The sequence below is a fragment of the Macrobrachium rosenbergii genome, chromosome 15 (assembly GCF_040412425.1).
Source record: "Macrobrachium rosenbergii isolate ZJJX-2024 chromosome 15, ASM4041242v1, whole genome shotgun sequence".
NCBI lineage: Eukaryota > Metazoa > Arthropoda > Malacostraca > Decapoda > Palaemonidae > Macrobrachium > Macrobrachium rosenbergii.
The window spans coordinates 12,781,423-12,802,535 of NC_089755.1; the positions used below are offsets into that span (position 1 = coordinate 12,781,423).

The window sequence follows — 21,113 nt, forward strand, 5'->3', positions numbered from 1 at the left end:
GAGAGAGAGAGAGAGAGAGAGAGAGAGAGAATATTCACTAATGTGCAGAAAGTCGTGAAATGCATAAAAGACAAATTGTTATTCTGCCGGAGTATTTCCAATAAATTCAAGAGGCGGAAAGACATCAACTATAGAGCGGAAATGGTAAAATAACATCTTTCATATACATAAATATAAACTCCGCTGAAATCGTTCTATGAAACAGGCATTGTTAGAGTGGTTATTTTGTTTGTATTCGCAATATTCAAGGAACGCTTGGTTGAAACTCAGTGGAGGAATTGTTTGCTAGATGTGCATTGTCGTATTCCAACAGATTTTCCCGATGAATTTCGCTTTATACCAAGATAACAATAGTTATCTTATGGAATGGTTCATTCAGTATTTGATATTGTGTCTCTTTTTTTTGTGTGTCATAGAGTTGTATTATGGGAGCGAATGTAAAATTAGAGATCAAGTGTATATGGTTGAAGGGGACGAGTTTTGGACTGAAGAAATGCAAACCAAGATGGCTGCACTAATGAAACTTCAATGATTATCAAATCAGCAGACGTTTTACTTACTTTTTTTTATCTGTTAACTAATTTGTTAATTTGCCTGTTTTTCTAATAACTGTGTTTCTTATTGCCTTCTGTTACTTCTTTCGAATAAACACCATATTCTTTGGAGGCTTGAATTTGCGGTCAATGGCCCCTGTTGGATTGGTCCATACGAGTAGGGTCCATCTTCTGAATAATAATAATAATAATAATAATAATAATAATCCACAAATCACCCTCCAAGACCGCTTCCTGCCTCCAATCACCGTCAAGAAGAGCAAATGCTTTCACTAATCAGAATTTAATCTGGGCTCGCCTTGTGGAAGAAAGGAAGACGAACCTGATGTCCTTGATTTACCCAAAAAGAGGCTGGGCTCTCAAACACCCCAGTTCCTTGTCCCCTTGGTTGTAATTTAAAACAAGAGTATTCTACAAAATGTTCTTTTTCAACTCTCAGACCTCGCTTCCTACTCTGGGAAAGGAGGAAGGGCGCTCCTGAGGAAATTTCATTGAGGAACGACACCAGCGAATGCCTACCTTTGATGGGTAAACGGATTTGCCCTCTGGCTCGTTCTGAAAGGAGTTACAGTGCCTGATGTTTTTCTGACGCATTTTACTGGTACCCGTCTGCAGCTAAGGAATTGTAAATGAAAGGTTGAGAAACTTGCATTTATAAGACTTATGTAACATAAAAGCTAAAGTTCGCAACTGACCAACCTACCCAGTAGCCTATTCTGAACCTAATCTAAATAAGAGAAATTATAAAGTGTTTGCAGCGTCCCTTCGGTCCCTAGCTGCATCCACTCTTTAGCCTTTGACTTTACCTCCTTTCTTGCTTTCTATCTTCAATCTCGCTGTCCAACCTCTCTGACTATGACTTCTTAGCGCAACTGTTGGGTTTTCTCCCAGTTCCACTATTAGATAATTGTATTTTATCTTTATTTTATGGAATCTTATGCTGCCCAACCACTCCAACTCCCTCTTTTCACTGTCTTAATAAGCTCTGAATGGTCGAAAGTGTCCCAGTGCTTTGCTTGAAAGCATAAATTTCAGACAAGAAATTAAATAAAAAGGTCAATCTTTCTTAAGAATTCGCCTTAAAAATCCATTCATTTGATAATAAGAATACAAGACAGGTATTCACCACGATATGATGAAATCATGACCAAGATGACATTCCGTAAATTGCTCTTCTCTTATTCATGAGGATTTGTGATGGAACATGAGACGAAAAATAGCATTTAAAGAAATTTATGTAACCGCCCAAATATTCAGATTTCGAACCTTTGAAAAATAGTGTTTAGATATGAGATGTTGAGCCTTGCTATGGACTGCACACATAGTTAGAACTTAGAAAAAACCATGAATAAAAAAGTAAATTGACAAAAGAGAATGGATAGGCAACTAGGGTGTGAATGAAGACCTCACTGCCGAGAACCTTCACTTAGACCGAATCCTCCTCCTCCTCCCTCCTCCTCCTCCTCCTCCTGTTTCCTCCTGTTTTCTTTTTTTTTTTTTAATACGATTTTGACCTTTAGAATTATACTATGTTTTTTTTTTACAAGTGTTTCGTTTAAAGAAATGAGTCAGTCTATAAAAAAGTGAACATGGCTGAGTGAAGAGGTGAGGGAGGGAATGAGTGAGGATGTCAGGAGGGTGGATAAGTGAGTGAGTGAAAATTTTTCACCAAGAATGTTTCAGGAGCGATCGTCCTTTGCGCTGATTTGAGACCAGGAAGTTTTTGTTTCCTAAATATTTATCAACTTCTTTTGGCCAACTTACAGAAGTTTTTCTTGCGAATTCGCGCTAAGGTTGCTGATGATGTAACAAAGTTATCTCTCTCTCTCTCTCTCTCTCTCTCTCTCTCTCTCTCTCTCTCTCTCTCTCTCTCTTGCATAAAAGCATGGAGTTTTGTAAGTTGCTGAGCTTGCAGATTTTCCATGTCGCTCAACCATCTTTTTCTCACTTCCAGAGAAACTCGAAGGCAACTGCTCAGAAGACGCTTTCCAATCTCGTTCTTTTTAAACGATGCTTTTGTATCTTAGAGAAGAAATTCGCTTCTTGCAGCTCTGCATTTCGAAAAGTATTGTTGCAATATTCTAAAAAGAATATTGTCAACTTTGCCTTTCCATTTCGGTAAATATTACTGCATTCTTCAAAAGACTATTACTAACCTTGTATTGTTGGAATATTTTAAAAAGAATACTGTCGACTTCGTCTGCTTTGCTGAAAAAGTAAGAGCATCAAGAATTAGGAATCTACAGACTCTTATGATTATTTCTCAGATATCGTATATCAAAGATATGTACAGTGTAAAAAACCAGGTTTATTTTAGTGATAAAACAGAATATGACAGTGGTGAAATAGCAAGAATGAAGCGTTCCAGAACTTGGTGAATATGCTTGGTAATTCTCTCATGAGCATCTGCGTCGCGTCAAACGTCTCATCTCCTGAAGTGGTTTTATTTGTCTTGGAAATGCGTCCGTCTTTGGCGGGCGCCATGAATGCATGAGGGAGACTTTAGGCAACAGTTTTATTTTCAACGCTTTTCTGGACATAAGAATCAAGCCTAATTATGTCTTGAGTTTAGTATTCTTGAATAATAAATTAGGAGACATCTACCATGCAAATGAGTCTGACATCCTGCCTGTAGAATCATTGAAGGTACTGACAAAATTTATATTCGATTTCCAACTAGTTAGTGTAACTAAGAAATCGACTCCTATGTTTATACAACGGCCGTAATAAATGCATCTTTGGAATGTATATACTTGGAGTTATTCGGAAATATGTGCCACCACTGACCTCCCCTTCTTTAAGTAAATGGTTATATTTTTCTTTAGAGCCTAAACTTGAAAAAAAAAAAAAACGGGTATATGATGTTAGTGTATACACCAACATAAATTATTAGTTTTCCCAGAGCAAAAAGGTAATCATCATTTTATTTTTGGAAGATCGTTGTAGAAACTAGACTGTATACGTACAGAGAGAGAGAGAGTGAGAGAGAAGAACCAGTTGAGTTAGTTGATTGATTAATTCCACCTACAGCGTTGGTGGTAAGAAAAATAAAACATACAAAAACAAATGAACAATTTTAGTGAAATATGAATCTTCTTCCTTAACTCTATGAGGGACTTCAGCCGGCCGCGGGAATTGATATGTTTCCATCGAGTAATACTGACTCAACCGACGGACAACAAAGCTTATATGATGTTAGTGTATACACCGAAATAAATTCATTTAGACAATGCCTTCCTCCAGAAGCATCGTCTTTCTACGATCATTTTATTTTTGTTAGAACATATGAGATGTTGGATCCTGTAGAAAGTTATACAATATCATTGAACCAGAGTGACTGGACTCCCCCTTGCTCAGTAAATGTGAGAAAGGAATCTTTTAGATTTTTTTAAAATACTCCCATAGCTTGGTGGTAAGAAATACATAATCTCTTCAAACAAAGGGTAACAATTTTACTGAAATATGACACTCTTCTTCTTTCTTTAATCAGCTTCATGATTGGTTGCAATAGCTGTCATCATTTTTTGAAATATCTTTATTATACCTGATATTATGGGTCACAGAACTGGGAGAAGCCTTTCAGAAACGGAAAATGTCTCCATACTTCAGGGAATGTTACATTCTGTTGTCCTGGGCGTGATTTTGATGACCGTGAAATCAGTGCCTCAGAATTTGGTACAATGAATTATCATTGAATATGAAATTTAGGCCAAAGACCAAGTGCTTTGCTCATAAATTCAGTGATGAAAGGAAAATTAAAAGTAGATTTTGTGGGTGAAACAAGAGGATAACCTTTGCAGTAGCACTACGAAACATTTCTTCCAGAGGGTAAAGTGTTTGGAAGAACACCTTGTGAGGTGCTCACCTCTTCCACAGAATTTGGTGGTCAGACTTTGAAAGTTGGCCCAGACCAAACTTGACAGCTAATATCATCATTAAGAGCGAGTTTTGTGAAGCTTTATTGTACCTACGCCATATTATCATTGGGGTAAATATATTATTTTCTAGCAGTAGGAAGGAAGTCACATAGTTTTTGTGCAACATAGAACAACCCTAGTATCGAAATGCTTTGAATGCACTGAAACCCTTTGGGATAATCGTCAATTCTGTTACTTATGCCTTTAAAAGCACTGAAACCCTTTGATGACCGTCCTCTAATTCCAGTGCCTTACAGTTTACTGTAGAAATTTATAACCCTCAGAAAATAAAACTTTACATGTCGAAAAGAAATACAGTATGTTTAATCATGTATATCATTCATGATACATCAAAACTTGACATCTTTGTCTTTCGCTGAAAAGGAGAACCTTTTTGCCAGAGTTTACTGGCAATAAGTTTACCGAAACGAGACCAACCCCAATTAGAAATCTCATCAAGAAATCGTTAGTTTTCCATTACTACTCCAAAACAATTCTCCTTATCTAATAATTTTTTTTTTATCTATTTATCTATTGATTTGTTTTTTTTTTTTTTTGCAATAAGTGATCCCTTCTCTGTGTATTTCCCATTACCTTCTGTAACTTTTTGTAATGAACATCATATTCTTTGGAAGCCTGAATTTCAAGTCAGTGGCCCCTTTGGTGGGCTTGATCCATCCGGATAGGGTTCTTCATCATATGAATAATAATAATAATAATAATAATAATAATAATAATAATAATAATAATAATAATAATAATAATAATAATAATAATAATACGGAAAATCTGATATAATTGACCATTTTCATTGCTGTTCAACCCTTACCAGAGGTGAGGTTTAATTAATTCAATATTCTTCAGTTTGACGCAAACCAGCCAAGATGACAGGTGTTCTGTGTTCAACAATTACTGTTGATTTGTCTGTCCATCTCTGTGTCTGATATTTTTTTGAATTTGCTATTGAATATCGACTACATTCTGTAGAATGGTGAGTTGGCACCGGATTCATATTGCTCCAGTAATAAATAATATCAACGATATTTTTTGAAGTTTTTTAATAACTACAGAGGGTTAGATTTCGAGGTTAATTCGGATTTGGACGTAAATCTTGGATTTATCAAGTGGATTTTAGTGAAATTTTATGGATTACTAATGATTGTAGGGAACGTTTCTTAAATCTTCAAAAAAGTTATTCCTTTCACGTTGGTGACTGAATATGACTGTATATAACTGGGCGTTTTTATTTTTGTAAAAATATTGATAAAGTGCTATTCAAGTAATTTAATAATTTCATTAAATATGATAGAAATTTAAGATAAAATACATGAATTTAGAATACCTATCTTTTTGAAAATAAATTTGTATCATTCACGACAATAAAAAATAAAATTCAACTTTAGGAAATTTGAGCTTAACAAAAATATTAATTTTTAATTTCATTCTTTTGAAAATACCCTTTACTTTTGAAACATACCCTTCATCATTCACGACCATAAGTGCTGTAATGTAGTATATATTTTCAGGAACACTTTGTCTAAAACAAAACAAGAGAGGAGGAAGGCGCTTTTGAAGGCTCATTTAGTTTTGCCGGGATAATGTTCTCTTGAAACTGGGCCATGTTTATCATAAGGCAGGGACTGTGTTTCTGTATTATGGTGATGTTATGTCTTTGTTTACATGTAAACAACAGATGCACACACACATATATATATATATATATATATATATATATATATATATATATATATATATATATATATATATTTATATTCAACATAACATATGGATATATATAGCAATTTATATATATATATATATATATATATATATATATATATATATATATATATATATATATATATAATGGGGTGGATGTATGTTTGTATGTTTCAGTATAACTCTGAAACGCATTGAGCAATTTCTACCAAACTTGGTACACATATGACTTATTATCTGAAAAAGATACTGTGGGGGTAAGACACCACTGGCACCAAAGGGGGTTGGGTGTGAGGAGGGAGTGACATGTAAAAATAACCAAAAACGACAGGTATTAGTGTCTAATCCATAGTTTTTGAGGTCGCTGAGAAGAATAGTGACACTCCCGATGCCTTTTAAGTCCAAGTTCAGCCCCGATAGGAAGTGGGGGTGAGAAGGGGTGAAAAATAAAATGTTAAAAATGACAGAGATTAGTGTCTAATCCAAAGTTTTCGAGGTCACTGAGATGAATAGTGACACTCCTGATGCCATTTAAGTCCAAGTTCAGCCCTGATAGGAATGGGGAATGAGAAGGGGTGAAATATAAAATAAAAATGCTGGCAATGTAATTGAAACAACTATCTTACAGGAGAAGAGGTGGAATGAGAGTGAGAGAGAGAGATTTAGAGAGAGAGAGAGAGAGCAGATAGGGTGTTAGGGGAGAGAGAGAGTGAGTATAAAATGAGAAAATGAGGAGAGAGAGAGAAAGAGTTAGAGAGAGACAGGAGAGAGAGAGAGAGAGAGGTTGAGAGGAGAGAGAGAGAGAGAGAGAGAGAGAGGGGATGTTAGGGAGGATAAAGAGGGGAAGAGTGAGGGAGACTTGGAGAGAAAGTTTATCAGTTGTCATTCAGTTTTCCCATGCAGTGCCAGGTTGGTCAGCTAGTATATATCGTGTATGTGTGTATCTTATATGTATGCATGTATATGTATGTATATATATATATATATATATATATATATATATATATATATATATATATATATATATATATATATATATATATATATACATACACATATATGTATATATATATATATATGTATATATATATATATATATATATATATATATATATAATATATATATAATGATAATGTATGTGTGTATGTCAAACTTTATTGTACAGTATTTTCTTTGTATACTACTACAATAGAATTGGCGCGAAGAACTTTACAATCACTGCAATTTCGTAATCTAGTAATAGCTCCACATTTCACTGCAATGTTCACTGAATCCATTTAATAGATTTTATTGTCCTGATATCACGCTACTGTCATTTTCCTGCCTTGACCTTTGAAATTGTCTTCGGTTTGCTAGATATATCAGTAACTCTTCCCCTGAAAAGACTTTATCAAAGTTGAAGAGAGAGAGAGAGAGAGAGAGAGAGAGAGAGAGAGAGAGAGAGAGAGAGAGAGAGAGCTCTTGTTATGAAATTTTTATCAAAGAAACATTTATACAATCATGAAATGCAGTGTCACTAACTAACTGCAATACTGCAAAAGAGGATAGAAGCCGTTAGATGGAGAAGTGGGACGAAAGAAGGAAAGAGAAATGAATTGGAGAGAGAGAGAGATCAGTTGTCATTCAGAGTTTTAAATATTCAGCTAGATTTTCCTTGAAACCATTGTTGCCATCAAGAATAAGTTCTTGAATGAGTTTATCCCTTTACTTGTTTCAGCGGGTATGTAATCTTAGAAGAGCCATGTTTATAACAGAATGAATGTATTTTAGCCATCACTTATTTAGAGATATGAAATAAATCATCGCGATTCGCTTTTTTTTTTCTAATCATGAAACGAAAAATTTAGATAATTTTTATATATGAAATTCACGTCAGGAAAGATCTATTTGCTTGTTTATTGGCGCTGATGTAGACAATAATATATAATAAATAAATAAGCAAACAAATAAATAAATTAGAACCCGTAGAGAGAAAACAAGGGACTTTCTTGAGAAAACAAACAAAACCAAAGAGCCATCAAGAGAGGTCTTCCTCTTCTTTCTTGCGAAATGTCTGAACAGCTTTACCCGTAAAGACGAAGAAAAAGATAATAAATGCAAATTACACACCTCAAAGCATGACAGTTCATTGGTACTCTCACTCACTGCCTTTTTCACCTTGTTACCTGAAATTTTATCCTCTACCGTGATTTTTATACAATCGCGTGTTTTTCAAGGCCGTCAATTCACTGTAATTTTCATGCATTTGAGAATGATTGGTTGGAGACAGGTCTGTTGTCACCGGGAGACTTTATATAAGTGATAAATGAGGACCGTGGTATTTTTGGGCAGGACCCGAAAGAGAGAAGAGAGAGGGTAGATTTTTTTTTTTGGGAGAGAGGATTGAGCCAGGGAGAGGGGAGAGAGTTTTGCGAGATGATAAAGAGAACTGTTTTTGCTTTCCTGTCTAAATCGGGAATAGCTGATGATTTTGCAGGAGAAATGAAAGGCCATGACAGTTCATTGGTAGACTTGGAACACGCAGCTCTTGTTTTTGAAATTGTTATCATTCAGAGATTTTTCTTCATGAAGCTTAATTTGTAATAATAAAAGAAAAATTCACACTTACTGGTTTATGCATATTTATAGAATTCTTTAGAATTTTATATAATGATAAATATGAATTGGAATATATATATATTAACCCAATACATAAGCCTATTAAGCTGATTCTTCAATGCTGGTTCCATCTGAGCCAACTATACAAAATTTTTTGACTGGAAATGAAAAACTGACCTTTAAACACCCGTAGTCCAATGAGTAATGAGGATCCTCGACAATGACCCAAAAAAAAAAACATTGGTACTAGTTTATTAAAACGCATATGTTATGCAAATAAACACTGGCTAAATTTTTAGTTAATGTTATTATTTTCGAAATACTATTAAAATTCTTAAACCAATGGAAAAGTCACTGAAAAAAATTTGCTTTTAGTGAAAATAGAATAAAATGTGATTTGTATTCATGAAAAAAGATGTAAGCGACTCAACACTTGACAAAACATTGAGCTCAAAATGGATATCTGATACCAATTAATAAAAACATTATTTCAGGACTTGGGGAAACGATGGTAAAAAATTGCTGCAATAATGTCATGACAGTTCATTGGTAACTTTGGAACACCAAATTATTATTATTAAATTATTATTATTATTATTAATTATACAATCATTAAATTATTATTGCGCTTAATATTATTATTAAGCTTCCAGAAACAATATATTGCCCATTAAGAAGAATTAAGAGAAGGTTATAACAAGTGATAAATGAAAATCAGAAAGAACGAACTCACGACGAAAAAATTAATTAAACTGAGTTAATAAAACCATAGATAAAAAGTCAATACTTTAAAGGAATTCGTACAAAATTTTACAATCAAGCGCCAAAAGTGTGCGACAAATTTCAGAAACCCACGTTCGCCAACATTCATTGGTAACTGGCAACTACAGCACCTGCTTGTTAAAATTTTTTCACATTGAAATTTCTATCAACAAAATAAAGCTAACAAATGATCGCCACAAAAGATCAAATCTATGGTATTTATAACAATCATAAGAAAAAATTGGCTAATTTGATTTTTAAAGTTTATTAAAATTGGAATCTGTAGAAACGAAACAATTTGAAATTTTCGTTTTTTAAGGACTACCAACATTACTCGACCATAAATTTAGAGAATGTGGAAAAATTATTTTATATCATAGCGTATTATCATTTATTTTAGTGAAGACGTATAAAACTATAAGTAGCAATATAATATAAAATAAAATCTTCGTAACATTAAGTAATCAACCATGAATGCGTCTAGGAACAGAGAAGTTGGTTATGGAGATGGAATTTGATTTCATAAAGAAAAAGGACTATAAAACCGTTCGGACTCTAATTCAGCTTTGGCTTCGGTTTCGACCACTGGCACCAACAAAATATTATCTATTAACCTAAATGAATCACCAGCCGTGTCCTACTAGAACCATCTTTGCTGAAACCCCATCGCTAGCCAGTAACAGTAACACACTTGGTGCCAAATCAAGGGGCCTCCAGCATCAGCCGTAGTCATAGCTACCGGACGAACACTGTTCAAAAAACTCAGAAAAAGTGGTCATGCAACCTCTGACAAAGGTGGATCAGCTGACAGTGATTACGTAAACTCTAATCAAGATGGATCAGCTGGTGATTAAACCGCGAACCGAGGCATCAGAATCAGTTAGGAGATCTGCAATTGAATTGCATCGGACACGAACTCCAGTGCAAGAAATAGCACGACGTTTAAATCTCCACAGAGCAACTGTATATAGATGGTTGAAGAGATATAAAAATCACTAGGACTAGCAGGACTAAAATCAAAGAAGATCTGGTCGACCATTGCACGACAGAAGAGGAAGACAGGCAGATGATTGGTTTGTAAGACGTATCCAATAACATCATCAACAATAGTTAAAAGACCCCTAGTACACTTCCAATATCAAACACCAACCATAAGACGTCGTTTGAGAAAGAAGGACTTAAAATCAATGGCCTGCAAAGGACAGCAGCAACAACTCCAGAAAGGCAACAGCGTAATTGGCTTAATCCTTCAATATTTTCGTATCTGGACCAATTAACATTGTGGGGCTTGACTTATCTGGCCAGCGATTTTTGAAAACGTTTTTAACGACGGTAAAGCGTATCTCAAGGCTTTATATTATTGGCGTCCAAGGATTGTAGGTATGTCAGATTACTTGTGTTCGAACATTTACATAACAAGTGGGATCCAACAATTATGGCGTGTTTCATCGTGTAATAATAATGGCAATAATGCACATTTGATTATTTAGGTACTTTCTGGACCACATTAAGATTAATAGCAATAGTCTATCTTAATTGGCAAAACGTTTTGATTCATTTTTCTATGTGTAACTATAATTTTGTGTTTATTTCAATGTACAAGAGGCCTGGTCTGTCCCCAAAATTTGTATTGATTTTATCACTTTTAAAAATTTTTCATGGCCACATGGTTAATCCAACTTGAGACTACTGTAGCTTATTCTTTTTAGTCCAAAATTACCTTTGTGGACTAGTCTACGTGAATAATTATATTTGACTATTTGACTTGATGGGGGCTAAGATAATAATGGAGTTTTTATATATATATATATATATATATATATATATATATATATATATATATATATATATATATATATCTATATCTATATCTATCTATCTATCTATCTATCTATCTATATATATATATATATATATATATATATATATATATATATATATATATATATATATATATATCATATATACAAATTTTAAATGTTGTATGCATGTATGTATTTAGATTTGAAATAAATTTGATAAAACATACTGAAAGAACAAAAATGTAATCTACAGGCGTGTGGGGTTGAATACAATCACATGTGGAGTAAACAATAGGTCCCATTCATGAACTGCAATGTTCACTGAGTATTTAAAATTTTGGAGGAAGTTTTGATTCCCTCTGTGATCAGCCCTCCTGCTTCCTGACCTTTCCCCATTATACTCGGTTTGGACATATTCTTCTGTTCATAAAGCCGTGTCGTCCAGGAGTGGTTTAAAGGCATCCTGAAATCATCCGGATTAACTGAGCAGAGAGATCAGAGACCTCAATCCCATCGAGAACCATCTTGTCCATTATGACTAAAGAATGGGACGGCACTGCCCTTAAATCGAAACATCTACTCATCAACCACTGTTCATCTGTGTTTTTAGAGTCTTTAAGAGGAACCAAGATATGTGAGAATTTGAGTGGACTCAGTTCCGAGGAGATTAAATACTGTTATTGAAATTTAGGCTCTTTGCACTGAATATTGAATATATGTTATCGTTTTGAATGTTCATTATTGACTTGAATAAATGTAACTATTTATGTAAATATTTGACAAATTTTTTATAACAGAATGTATGATTTTGTTTCATTATGAATTGTGATTATTCATTGACTTTTAAGTTTTTAAATTTATATATATATATATATATATATATATATATATATATATATATATATTATATATATATATATATATATATGGATATATATATAAAATTATGAAATAGATTATGAAATGGGAGATGTATATTTTATCTAACCTACTATAAAATCATGATTGTTTTTAAGTGCAGGGAAAAACAATCCTGATTTAGTCCGTAACGTCTTCAAAAACTGACGTAGACTTATCAACTAAATTGCCCCTATGTTAACATATCTTTAGTATTTCCTAAAGAGAATAATTACTATTAAAGTATGATATACTGATAAGCGAGAGTAAGATTTAACTGATAGTTTTTAGCAAAATCCATTTAACAAGTTGAAATCATTCTGCCATAAACCAAAACATTTATAAAGTGTCATGATAATGAAACCTTATTTATGGAAAATCATGTTTACAACCATCTACTAGATATCCAAATAAAAGGAGAGAGAGAGGTAAAAATAAGGCAAAAAACATCTTCAGGGACTTGGAGAACAGTTTCATTAACAAAATAAAGATAAGAAAAATATTATTTCCAAAGAGAGTGAAATTGGAGGAGAAAGGACGTGAGCTTTCTTTGATTAGTACCGGAGACAGCAAGTCTTAGCAATACGTCATGCATTGTCTGTTATTTAGGAAAGATAGAACCATATATAGTTTATCCCTATATTGTTTCTATCCTATATATATGGGAAACAGACTAGAATATATGTTTATATATATAATAATAAATTTTAGTCATATATATATCTTTGGAGTCTTGGAAAACAGAAACAGGAACCACTGTTTCCACTCAGGAAAGATCTATCAATCCTAACACCATTACTTATTTTTCATTTAGAAACTTTACTTAAATCTTCTAAATCATATTCCAAAAAAAATAAATCTAAGACTGAATTTGCGTGAGTTTCTCCAGAAAACAAACAAAAGCAAAGCGTGATATCACCCTTCTTTCAGCATGAGAGGATGAGAACAGCTCATGCAAACAGTAGAGAAAAGTTGATGACCAACCAAGCCATTACACTGGATAACAGAAATCCATGAGACAGCAGTTTGGCTCTCGCATCATATGCTTGAACGTCACACACACACACACACACACACACCTCTCTTGCACACATGACGGGCGGTTTATATTTCATATATAGTTTGTTGGTATATATCATATATTTGATGGTCATCCTATATATACCCTTGTATATGTGTCTTGAAATTATGGGTACATCTTCAGGTTTGGACACGTATTTTTAGGTTTCAGTTTGGAAGGTTAGTGATAATTTGAGTTACTGTTATTTGCTTGTTTAACGATCCGAGTGTGTTATATGCTTACTTTTGAGCATCCATTTTTATGTCGATTGATCTCCTAATTGTCATTATGCTGTCTCTCTGCTCTCTCTTCTCTCTCTCTAAATCTCTCTAACTCTCTGATCTTTTGATGGCCTTTTTTTCTTTTCAGAATAACCAGACTTTGTTTTTAAGATTCAAGCACTCTTTGTATTGTGTGATGTATTATTTTTTTAGTCATGCTAAAGACCTCGAATTAAAATTTGCTTATATTAAAAGTATATGTTAATAAAGATATTATGGACAAGCAAAACTTGCTGGTTTTGTTGCTGATTTCACTAAAACAAATTGAAACCTTTCCAATACTTGTTTGTAAGACTTGATGAGAACGCAATTCCACCTTACGATATGCGCAATTGAGAAATATAAAATTATTTAATAACAAACTGGTTAAAATATATTCATTGTTTATTAAAATTTTTAGTTAATAATCATTTAGCCAAATACTATTAAAAGTTCTTAAATATATTGAATATAACTAGATTGCGGTTTTTTAGTTTGCACCAAATTGTGTCTTATTTACATTTCATTTAATCAGATGCTAAATATATTAACACGATATAACATATAAAAGGTGGATATCTTAATATTATAAAAATCACATTTTTCCAGGACTTGCTTATGCGCGATGGTAAAAAAGCCATTGGTGAACACTGTTGTCCCAATGCCATATAAGATGTTAGAAAATCAAATTTTATTATTATTATTATTTTTTATTATTAATATTATTAAATTATTATTATTATTCATTATTATTATTATTATCTATTAAATTGTTCTAAAGAATATGATACCCATTAGGAATAAATAAGATGACAATAATATAGAATAAAATTTCTCACTCAACCCAAAAAAAAGTTAATTAAAAGTTAATAAATAGATAAAATCTGTCAATACTTTAAAGGCGCTATACAAAATATATCCACCCAACATGCAGATTTGTGTATGGAGTATACACCAAGGTTTATATTGATGATAAATCAGGAAAATACGCCGACCGCATTCGCGTTTATCAATAAAAAAAAACAGAAAAAACCTTTGTACTCTAATCTGACCAGGAATAACTGAATCATGCATCAACGAGACCTCGGAAAAACACAGTTGATATAAACAACTGACTTTATACGGTTGTCATCCGATTGTTTCATCGTGGAACCAACAATCTTCTTGATAATTCCACACCAATGGAACAGATCCAAAATATAATAATAACAATAAAAATATAATAATTATCAAAAAAATGCAGTTCTGTCAGAGTTATAAGAAAATGCAGATCTGTAGAGAGAGAGAGAGAGAGATGTTTTCCACATAACAGAATAAAATATTTTTAAACATGCTTTTATTGAAATGCACTAAAAAGTAAAAATAATTTTTTGAGACACCAGATTTTCTTACAATTAATCATGTCTACAAAAATGAAAGCGTGGGCACCAAACATGGAAGGAAATGCTACAAGAAATGAAAAAATATATTTTCTTTTCTTGTAGCATTTCTGTCCATATTTTGAGGCCAACGGACTTCTATTTTTGTTGACACGATTAATTATAAGAAAATTCTGGTGTCTCAAAGAATTATTTTTACAGCCTTTAGTGCATTTCAATAAAAGAAGTTTAAAAAAATTATTTTATACTTTTTAGTTTTGACAGAAATTGTAACCGGCGGTAAAAGGAAAAGACTACAAAAAGTGGGTGTAGTTTGAGGCCGAAGGGTTCGCTGCAACGCCCTTTTAGTAATGCTTACAGTGCGCTAAGTGAGGCGTACTGAGGGCAATGGTATCACGTGAACAGCCTGTATCATATGTACGCAGCAGAAGAAAAAGGAGAAGAAGTAGAAGAATAAGAAGTAGACGGAGAATAAGGAGAAGAAGAAAGAAAGAAGTAGAGTAATAATAATAAAGGGAAGAAGAAGAAGAAGAAGAAGAATGGAGAGAATAATAACTACAGGAAGGAAAGGAGAACAGATGTTCTCAATGATTCCTATTCTCTCTTTTATCGTTCCTGGAATGGGATGCGGGAATCGCTGGGAACAATTATTCCTGGGAGTAACTGGAATCTCCTCACAGACAGAAGAAAAGGGAGGTGGAATAAGAGGAATGTTCCACTTACTTTCCTCAGGTTGGAACTCCTTCATTCCTGACTCTCTTTCACCTTTATGTATGTATGTATGTATGTATTAATATTGTCACAAACGTCTTTGCCGTTTGTATTGATTCTTCCCTCTTGATTTTCGCTTATAAGTTAAAGTAAATTATTTTTCATTTTCCCAATATGAATTTTGTACATTTCAAAAGAAGTACTAGTTGTTTTGATGTTTTCACACCAAGCGTTCCCATGTTTCCCAGGCTCAGTTAAGCCAGTGCAGGTGTCTAATGAGAAACTAAGTACCACGAGTCATTACCGATCTGACCTGACCCTAGTAATGCGCCCCTAAGGTGACTTTCTTAGCAGCCACTTGCAAGTAGCACGCCTCCTTTGAGAGTTCCTTCTGTTGTTACTGTTGTACTCAATTCCCCAGTCACGCGTGCCCCTACAGGGCGTTTAAATCAAGATATGTTGGAATATTTGATACAAATAAAGCGACTGAAGAAAACTAAGAAAGTCTCACACGCGGCAAAAAAAGTCCTCACTGCTAATCCCGCAATTCGCATCCACCTCTGGGGATGTAAGGTGGGTCTTGATATCTCCTGTCACTTTCTGTCACAACGACAGAAAGATTTGTCCATCCCGGAGAGAGAGAGAGAGAGAGAGAGAGAGAGAGAGAGAGAGAGAGAGAGAGAGAGAGAGACCATTGAAATGTGCTGCTACAAAAACGTATATGATATGAAGAAGAGAGAGAGAGAGAGAGAGAGAGAGAGAGAGAGAGAGAGAGAGAGAGAGAGATAACTTTAGTCTGTCCAAGAATTGCATAGAAGTCTGTTGCTACAAAGAGGGAAAAGACATACTGAAAGAGAGAGAGAGAGAGAGAAAGCTATGGCTAAGTCATATCATAGAGTAGTTATCTTCCCAGATCGCTATATTTTTAAATGCTGATTGAAACGAGAAATATCCTTCCAGTTTAGTCAGACCAATTTCGCAATAAATCCTGAGGCCACGACGGAGAACTTTTGAGGCCAGAGGCCCTTGGGGTCATTCCCCACTCTCCCCCCATAAATCATCTTTTATGACACTATCTCATAAATGCTTTCATGACCTCGGTCATAGCGAAAGGAAATGACGATCTCGTGGGATATGAAAAGCTTTGGAAATCAACCTTTGAAATGCGCCTCATTTGATCAGGAAGTTCCGCTGGTATTACTCTGCTCTCGTCAGATTAAGATTCATTTTTCTTTCTCTAAAATCATATTTCTGTCGGTCGGGGATGTTCACAGGAAATTTCACTGTCAGAAATGCTTCCACCTGATTCTTTTGCCTTGTTATAAAAGCATTTTTCTCTTCTTTTTTTGTTCCCATGACTGCTGCTGTTGTTGACTGCTGAGTAAATTATAGATTTCTCTCTTCATTTTCGTTGTGTAAATCATTCCACGCAGTTAATTAAACAATTATATATATATATATATATATATATATATATATATATATATATATATATATATATATATATATATATATATATATATATATATATATATATATATATATATATATATATATATATATATATATTACATATAATACATATATACATATATATATATATATATATATATATATATATATATATATATATATATATATATATATATATATATATAATAAATTGGCAATGCATTTCCCATTGAATTCCCACTGGAACTAAAAGATGAATTTTATCAGCGAATGTGAGTGAGCAAAGGGTGTGTCAGAGAGAGAGAGAGAGAGAGAAGACAAGACTGCTGTCTTGTTTAGTCTTCCCCAAATTTAATCAACGACAAAAAAAATCAGAACAGCAATACAGAACTTCTCATCTCCTGTTGCACCCTGCAATTCCTCTCCCGTTTCCTCCCTCGAGAGGATTTGTAATGCAATATCAGCATTCAGTCAGAAAGGGCTGTTGCCCCGAGAAATGTTCGAAGCTTATTATGCTCTTCTTCTCCTCCTCTGCAGAGGGAAAATATGTAGTCTTTTCAAATGTTTTTATTATATATATTTTTCCCCTTAGATGGAGTCGACTCTCGGTGTTGTTTTAAAGATGAGACGTTCTCCTTTCAGTAGGAAGAAAATGTTTTATCCCTTATATTTAATGGTCACTCATACTCTATCAGCATCAGTATGATGAAAAATAATTCAATTATATGAAAAAAACACTTTATTTATCAGTATGATGAAAAATAATTCAGTCATATAAACACTTCATCAGTATGATGAAAAATAATTCACTGATATAAAAACTTTATCAGTATGATTAAAAATAATTGTCATATAAACACTTTATCAGTATGATGAAAAATAATTCATTAATATAAAACTTTATCAGTATGATGAAAAAATTCAATTCACATTATCAGATATAAAAAATTGTCATATAAACACTTTATTAGTATGATGAAAAATAATTCATTGATATAAACACTTTATCCGTATGATGAAAAATAATTTCATTGATAAAAACACTTTATTAGTATGATGAAAAATAATTCACTGATAAAAACACTTTATCAGTATGATGAAAAATAATTCAGTGATATAAAACTTTTATCAGTATGATGAAAAATAATTCATCGATATAAAACTTTTATCAGCATGATGAAAAATAAGGTGGTGTGTTGGGTGTAGGGAGTGTGTGGATGGGTGTTGGGTTGGGTGTGGGGTGGGGTTGTGTGGGATGAGGATAAGGTGTGGTTGGGTGTTGGGTGGGGTGGGGTGTGTGGGTTGGGTGTTGGGCTGGGTGTGGGGTGTGGGGTTGGCCTGGGGTGTGGTTTTACATGTGGGGTTGGGTTTGTGGTGGGGGTGGGAGTGTAACGGAAATGGTGTGTTGGGTTGGGTGTGGGGTTGTGTGTGGAGGTGTGGGGAGAGCAGGGTTGGGTGTGGTGGGGGAGTGAGGTGTGCAGTGAGGTGGTGTGTGAGGGGTGGGGGGTATGGGGTTGGGTGTGGGTGAGATGGTGTGTGGGGTGGGGTGTCTTGTGGGGTAGAAGGGTGTGGGGGAATGGCAGGAATGGGTATAAACTGAAACTTCAACCCCTTTTGAATTGAATGAATTTCTCTTAGTGAAAAATACTGAGGTTTGAGTTTTACTCCCTGGGAAGAATGGTACTGTTGAGTATATATGGAAAAAATTACTATTAAATTCGATTAAACTGCATCTGAATCTCATACCTCAAACTGCAATGAAGGATTAAAGAAGGTGATTGCAAGCATGGTAATATATTCGTTGCACTATTTAAAATTACCTTTGAAAAAAAATTATTTAAGGCTAAAATATTTACCTTCTCATTTTCAACATTGTTCGTGTGATGAAAATGTCATTTTAATCATTACTGACAAGAAATAATACTTGGATATTTCTTTGGATATTGCTTTCATTGTTTAGGTATCAAATAAACTCTCTCTCTCTCTCTCTCTCTCTCTCTCTCTCTCTCTCTCTCTCTCTCTCTCTCTCTCTCTCTCTCTCTCTCTCCCCGAATCCATTTAAAGATCTGAACTGCCCCAGTTCATTCCTGAAGGCCTTTGCCCTCACGGGCATTCCCATCCGCATGGAATCCACCTTTGTAAAACTTTGTGTTAGAATAAACGCTTTTTCATCCAGCGTCACTTCCAGCACATCTACTGGACTGGAAACCGTTGGCGTTACTCGTGTAGTTCTATCGACTGACATTGTTACTCTTTTATTGTTAGTCTTTTCGCTGGAAACTTCATCCGCTTGGGTCTGGAAACTGGAAAGGTATTGATGCGATTACTCCATCCTGCTTCTTTGAGCTGTTGGGTAAATGGTTTCCAGCGATGGAGGATTTATGGTGAATTTTACGAGACTCGATGAGTAAGACATCGATGGGTGGAGAGGCCATATTTATATATATACATAATATATATATTTCACCTGATATATTATATCATATAACCTATTATATATACTTTGTATATATTCATGATATATATATATATATATAAAGGGACGATACTTGTCATTAACCTGTTTGACTTGGGGATTTTTTGTCATGTGGGACGCTTGTATACGCTATGCATATTTTGTACAGTGTATGTCTGTATGATGATTTATGAGTGATTTTATATAGATCTGTTTTATAAATAGTTCCTAGTTACTGATAGTGACACGTATGATGAATCTTAAGCCATATTGTCTCTAAAAAAGTATAGCAATGGTTGGTAAAATACTCTTAATATGTGTGATTTTATATTCAAGGTTGAAAGTTGGAAATACATCAGTGATTCTATTGCAGCAGCTCTCTCTCTCTCTCTCTCTCTCTCTCTCTCTCTCTCTCTCTCTCTCTCTCTCTCTCTCTCTCTCTCCTGACAGGCGACCCCAGACAAGAAACAGAGAAGCTGAAACAAAACCTCGTGAATTCCGAAGACCCAGGAGGGAGAGGATCCATCACCATGTTCCCAAGAACAGAAAGAACGGGAAGAAGGAGGAAGGAGAAGAGGAGAAGAGGACGACGAAAGGGGAAGAAACGGAGCAAGAGGAAAGAGGTGTAACGTTGGAAGAAGAAGAATAGAAAGGAAAAGAGAAAGTGGGGAGAAAAAACACGAAGGGACTGTGTCTAAGACGAATGTGCTAATGACCTTTATAAACATATGATTCGTCTCTCTCTCTCTCTCTCTCTCTCTCTCTCTCTCTCTCTCTCTCTCTCTCTCTCAGTTTTTAAATTTTTATCTGATATTATTATTTTTTCGTTCTAAAAGGAGATGAAAGATGTATACAAAAGGATATGTTTTGTAATAATCATTTGGGAGATGTACAGAAAAATTATTATTATTATTTATTATATTATTATTATTATTATTATATTATTATATATATATATATATATATATATATATATATATATATATATATATATATATATATATATTATAAGGTGTTATAATATATATAACCATTTTACAAGTGTTTATATGTCTCTGTGAAAATTTTGATGTTTTGCTTGCAGATTCGTCAATTGTTGTGAAGATGTAATTTTAAAATGTCTTTTTCTTACTGATAAATTGTATATCATGTAATCTTACAGCGTCTTAATATATTAATACGTATACAGAGTGTTGTGAACCACGAATTCTTAGCGTACTGAGCGTTAGCGCCGAACAGAAAAATATTTTGAGATTCTTATCAGGTCACTACATCCTGTTTACTCAAGTGTGTGATGGTAATCATGTAGGGAGGAAGGCAAAAGACCCCTCTTATCTTATCATGATGAGCTGTCAGCCAATTGGCCAGTTGCCTATTATACATTCATCATGTGTGTCTAACCCATGTTTATTAGCTGTGTCTGTGCCTATTATCTTTTCTTAATCTGAAAAAGAGAGAATGAGTGAGAGAGGTAAGTGGAGTTGACATGTTGACAGCTGACCAAGAATTTGGTCTAAAATATCTTTTTCTGCTTAATCCTGAACAG

General features: G+C 34.0%; 1 long non-coding RNA gene across 1 annotated transcript in view; it reads left to right on the plus strand.

The window, feature by feature from the left end:
• The window catches only part of LOC136846374 (uncharacterized), a 63,334-nt gene extending 42,999 nt beyond the window's left edge, over positions 1-20,335 (plus strand). The window contains exon 3 of the long non-coding RNA XR_010855361.1: positions 20,018-20,335. This is a non-coding gene — a long non-coding RNA (uncharacterized lncRNA). The remainder of the gene's footprint in view (positions 1-20,017) is intronic.
• The last annotated feature ends 778 nt before the right edge of the window (positions 20,336-21,113 follow it).